This window comes from Salvelinus fontinalis, chromosome 15, assembly GCF_029448725.1.
Source record: "Salvelinus fontinalis isolate EN_2023a chromosome 15, ASM2944872v1, whole genome shotgun sequence".
Taxonomy (NCBI): Eukaryota; Metazoa; Chordata; class Actinopteri; order Salmoniformes; family Salmonidae; genus Salvelinus; species Salvelinus fontinalis.
The window spans coordinates 33,835,345-33,841,809 of record NC_074679.1 but is presented as its reverse complement, the minus strand read 5'-3'; positions in this window follow the sequence as shown (position 1 = coordinate 33,841,809).

The window sequence follows — 6,465 nt, the reverse complement described above, 5'->3', positions numbered from 1 at the left end:
TTGCACACTACACTCTTGGCTACCACTTCCACTTGTCCAACCAGAGATTAATTAACCAAATATACAGACAGACAGTTAAACAAAATCACATTGATTAATTATCAGACAAGTCACATGCTTTTGGTTGGAGGTGGGAAAGGCTACTACTACTATGTGAGTGAACAGCAAAATCTTCTTGTATGACATGTAGCAAAATGTTCTAAAATCAAAATGATCATTAGCACTCACCTCAATTTAGTTTACATTTCCCACTTAGCTAACATTTTCCCAGACTAATTGTTACCAAATATCCAACCGGAGATTCAGTGAAAACAAAAATGACATTGATTTATCTTGAAGAGTCCCCCACGCCTGTTTGAAAACAGCTCGATAACCCTGTCCCAATCAAAAAGGTTCAATTTGGTGCGGTCTAGACCGGCCTTGAGTTCAACGTCCAAGGACATAGATTTTTGGTCCATGTCATAGATGTCCGTGTTTGGTTCAGATTTGGTCCGGTCTGGACTTCTATAAATAGCTTATTTTTAACCATTTTTTTTTTTTAACCTTTATTAAACTAGGCAAGTCAGTTAAGAACAAATTCTTATTTACAATGATGGCCTACACCGGCCAAACCCGGATGACGCTGGGCCAATTGTGTGCCGCCCTATGGGACTCCCAATCACTGCCGGATGTAATACAGCCTAAAATCGAACCAGGGACTGTAGTGACACCTCTTGCACTGAGATGCAGTGCCTTAGATCGGTGCGCCACTCGGGAACCCTTTCATTCAGAACTGAAAATGTACCTGATTTTAACTTCCTGGAAATACGTATTTTCACCTTTCAATCAGGACTTAAACTGAAACTTACCTCAACGTCTGGAAAATATGTATTATTTACATATTTTCTCAGTAATTTTGCTTACTGGGTACTATTCTACTCTAGTTTTGTCCAGGGTGCAATATTTTTGTCTTGCCCATGGCAGCAGAATGACCAGGAATACAGGAGGCCCAGTCCACAACTTTTGTGAGAAATATTTTCCCCTCCACTGCAGATGGCTATATCGGTCTGCTAATACAGGAGTGGTAAAGGCCCAGCGTGCTACTTTTGATAAGAAAAAAATAGAATATACATATTTTTGGGGGTGGGAATGTATTTATATATATATATATATATATATTTTTACCCCTTTTTTCTCCCCAATTTCATGGTATCCAATTGGCAGTAACTCGTTCTTGTCTCATCGCTGCAACTCCCGTATGGACTCGGGAGAGGCGAAGGTCGAGAGCCATGCGTCCTCCGAAACACAACCCAACCAAGCCGCACTGCTCCTTGACACAATGCACATCCAACCCGGAAGTGCCTTAGACCACTGCGCCACCTGGAGGCATATTTATATTTTTTACTTACTTTATTTTACAGGGGGTGCTGCAGCACCCTCAGCGCCCCTACTTCCAGCAGCTATGGAGAGAAGAAATTACTTGAAGGTTGTGATGGGATGATAAACTTGCCCTGTAACATTTCTGTGTCCATGGTATTCTCTAATGACTGAGCCACATATACACATTGTTTTTCTGTGACCCTCTTTGTTTCCCTCTTAAAGAAATTGCTGACAAATCTATTCAAAACATTCCCCTACAGGTACGAAGGTTTTTTCCCGAGCATTAGGCGTGTGTTGGAATTGTCTGAGTTTGAGACAGCCACCCTTCTATGCATCCTAAGTGTATTGTACATGTTACAATACTGTACAAGGGCTGAGGCCATTTTATTCAGGGAATTAATTGGAAAGTCAATCGTTATATTGAGAATATTCTCACTGGAAATAATAGGGAATTCACTGATTTCGAAATAGTGATTTAATAAGGTGAGTGAATTGAATTGTGATGCATCATATTGTGTCACACAAATCCAGTCAACCTGAATGTGTTTCTGTAAAACCCATCCCTTTTCCTTAAACATAACAGCGAAGTGAATGAGGAAGGTATACAGATTAACAAATTTGCAGTGAGCCAGTACTGAACATCTTCAAGTCCACTATTCCTCTCCAGAAGTGACGCGTTAACACACACACTACCATACTTTCCTTTGTTGTGCTGTAGGGAGTTACAGACCCAAAATTGATATTGTAGAAAAGATAACTCCCGTACATGCGATTTTACCTCTGCACATTTACTTTCAATATTTCAGTCTGAGAAGTTTTCGAAGGCCTTTATTTGTTCCATATTCCTGTCACGCCAGTATTTACAGTCCAACCCCTCATTTCCTCTGCTCCAATTCAAAATAAAAACAAATATGCAGTCGCTAGCTAGATCAGTTAAAGAATGACCATGAAGCACCTTGAAATATGCTAGTGGGTGTTTCCACCAACAACCAAGGTACAAAAAGTTAATAGGGGCCTTTCTGGCTGTCACGTTCGCTTGAATAAATGTCGGACCAAGGCGCAGCGGATGTTGAGTTCCACATTATTTATTAGAAAGTGAAACTAAGCAAAGACAAAAACAAATAAACAATAAACTAACAACGAACCGTGACTACAGCGTTGCTACGTGCACTAACTCAAAACAATATCCCATAAAACACAGGTGGAAAAAATGCTACTTAAATATGATCCCCAATTAGAGACAACAATAACCAGCTGCCTAATTGGGAACCATATCAAGCACACCAACCTAGAAATATGAAAAATAGAATACCCACATAGAAATAATAAACTAGAATACAACATAGACATACATATACTAAATCACCCCCTAGTCACGCCCTGACCTACTATACAACAATGGTTCTCTATGGTCAGGGCGTGACACTGGCCCTGTCACATAAGACAGAAGTTGAATGCCATGACATTCGCTGAGATGACATCTGTATTTCCTTGTTGAGACAATATAGTCCACTTTATGGAAACTGTGACAAGTCTTTCTGTTGACCTAAAAAGAGAAGTGAGGCATCGTGGGTGTTATTGATGGGTCCTGAGCCCTGAGGAAAGACAACAAGTGGATTGGTCATCTTCAAGGCACAAAACGTAAAACAAACAACGTAACTTCATTGTCTACCCTTGGCTTGTTGCATCAACTTGGATCTTATAGCCTCCACCAATCACAGCACTAACCCTAAAAGTGTTCATTGTGCCATATGCACACCAGACCTGGGTCAAATATGTCAAATACTTGACAGTTGAGTACTGGGGAAACTCAAAATCAAGCGCAGCTCTAATATTTGACATATTCAGGTATAGTGGACACTCCACATCACCAAACATGATTTATTTACCATGATTCACCTTCACCGTATAACCCCTAGCACTACAATCCCATGGCCTTTTGGCCAGGGTCAAACGGTTAACCATATCAGTCCAGAGACAACAGAAAAAACTACTTTTTATTTATCTGACTTTAATTTGTCTGCATTTCCAGCCGTTATAATTAGTCTCACAATGAAGTGTTTAACATGTACCCTGAAAGTGCAAACTCATCCTGGCATCATTACGTAAACAAGGAAACTGAGTTTGGGCAACAGACACGCTTTGAGTGCTCTACATAATGGAATATGTGTGTTGACAATAAATTATTTTTGGTCTTTTCAGCATACTCAACATTTCCATGTCAACTGCAGTGATATAAGTGTGTCTTCAAGAAACTGTCCAAAATTGATTTTTTTGCATATGTAGCATTACATTTTTACATTTAAGTCATTTAGCAGACGCTCTTATCCAGAGCGACTTACAAGTACATATATTCAAACTTTTTTTTTTTGTACTGGCCCCCCGTGGGAATCGAACCCACAACCCTGGCATTGCAAGCGCCATGCTCTACCACCTGAGCTACACGGAACTAGCAGATCTGTGAAACGTAGGGCTTGATTCAATCTGTATCACTGAAGTTCAGCATTATGGCGCAATTTTCGATTGAGCCGACATTAGCAGCTTTTACCGTGAATACAGTCTCCGCTAAAGCAGGAACATTGCCTTCAAATGTCAATTTTAAAAAATATATATATTTCACCTTTTTTAACCAGGTAGGCTAGTTGAGAACAAGTTCTCATTTGCAACTGCGACCTGGCCAAGATAAAGCAAAGCAGTTCAACAAATACAACAACACAGAGTTACACATGGAATAAACAAACATACAATCAATAATACAGTAGAAAAATCTGTATACTGCATGTGCAAATGAGGTAGGATAAGAGAGGTAAGGTAATAAATAGGCCATGGTGGCGAAGTAATTACAATATAGCAATTAAACACTGGAATGGTACGGTGTGCAGAAGATGAATCTGCAAGTAGAGATACTGGGGTGCAAAGGAGCAAGATAAATAAATACAGTGTGGGGATGAGGTAGATTGGATGGGCTATTTACAGATGAACTATGTACAGGTGCAGTGATCTGTGTGCTGCTCTGTCAATCACGCTACAACGGTGATCTTCAGCCCTACTGATTGAAACAAGCTCATACTCCTCAGCCTGAAGTGTCGCCCATCTCGCCATTGAAATATGCCTTTTTCTGTGGTGCTATGGGTTGGAAGCTTCAGGTTACATGTGTTTGCAAGGCATAGATCCTGAGTTTAAGCCAGGTATAAATTAATGCCGGATTGGGGGAAAATGGTATGTTGTTCTTTAGACATAAAAAAATTAAATTTGTCTCATTCAATATGGCAGTTTTCTTGTTCACAAAACAACTCACTGTTGCAATACACAGTTACAATACTTATTCTACTATACATCACATTATCATAGGTGTCAGTCCAATGCTGACCCCCCCCCCCCACTATACGCAGAGGCCTAAAGGAACCAGAACTGTCTGGCTATTTCACACCAACAGTGTTGGAGCGCCGTTATGACATGATGGAAACCAGATGGTAAAGAACTGTGACAGTGCATTAACACCAGTTTATAGAGTACAGCAGACCAGTGCAGATCATGGTTTTTACCCTGAGTTATCAGTGATCTCAGTTGAGCCAGGCTGTAACAATGGAGAGATGGATTAGACAATTTGAGGGATTTGCGTGCCATTGACTTCAGACGATTAAAGTGATGATTATGACATGTCATTCATAATCTTGATTCAGCCCCTCAAACAGTTGCATAACTGTTAAAAATTTGCTAACTTCTGTTTGATTAACAATATTGGGATGTTAACACATTTGTTATTTGATATAAATAAAAGTGGGACACAAAAAAGGCAGTGTAGAACACCGTTGCCCAAAATGCATTGCTCCAGGAACTTTCAAAAGATTGTTTCGAAGTTTGCCCCCCCAAAAAATGTTTTCCTATGAATGAAGTTGCACAAAAATGTGTGTATTTTCACACAAATTAACCCACACAGACAAAATCTGCTGAAATACTTTTTGTACATTTTTGCATGAATTGAGTGTGAGATTGTGTTACACCAGCACAGCCTACCCACTGTACCTGCAAGCTGTTGGCTAAAGCGCGCGTGCCAAGACCATAGTAGGCCCACTTCCTATTTAACGCAGCAGTTTTTGTGACAAAAATATTGTGTGTTTGTTGGCTAAAGCCCACCCCTCAGTAAATGTTAAACTGTCCGTAACACTTCCCTTTGCTCTTGGTGTCCTACCGCTCTCATGCAGTTTAACACCGGGGCTTCATGTGTTTGGTTTCCCAGCGAGCAGAGGGGAAGATCAAGGTTAGCCAGCTAACTTGCCTGAATATTCTGAAATAACTTTTTAGTTTTTAGAAAGATAAGCTTGAAATTAGCATGGTCTAATTGACTTAACAACCAAACACACACACCTATGTTTAGCTTTCTTAACGAGCCAGAAAATCAACTGTTATTTTTGGTTGTTTATCTAAGTTAGCTGGCTAACTCATTGTTCCTGCTTTGTAGTATACCCCTCTGGCTTTCTTGGCTCACTACAAAACTCCCCAAAGCTTACTGTATGCTTCCCAGTCTAAAAAGTTTGCACATAGGCCAATATTATGACATTTTGTGACGTTGTTTCTAATATCAGAATCCCATCCATAGTGTTGTTGTCATTCAATGAGAGAAGACTTGTTTTCATGCAAATTCTTTCACTTGAGAAATACACCAAACATCTTAGATGTAAAATTGCACGACTAAGACCTCCTTGGCAAAAAAAAATTCTGACTCTTTTGAGGAAGTGTTCTGGCTATGTTGTTGCTATGGTGTCTTTCTGAAGGATAAAGAGCTTTTTTCTAGCTTTTCAATCAAAGGTCTTTTAAGGGAGTATGCCAGCACAGACGTTCACTTTCGCCTATTTGAGTTCTACTTGGAGCAGTAAGAACCTAATCTGCAGGCGCCTTTAGCACACTTGGTCTTGGGGATTTCGGCAACTCAGCTCAATTGATGGAGAACCCTCTCTATCGAGCTAGAGAATAGTCAGTACAGTATATCATTACTCATACTGTACATTCTCTGGTTCAAAGTAAACAAGGTAACCTTAAACATGTCATCCCCCATGAATGATACAGTGCCCCCCGGGCCAATTAGTGATATGTACAAAATGTCAT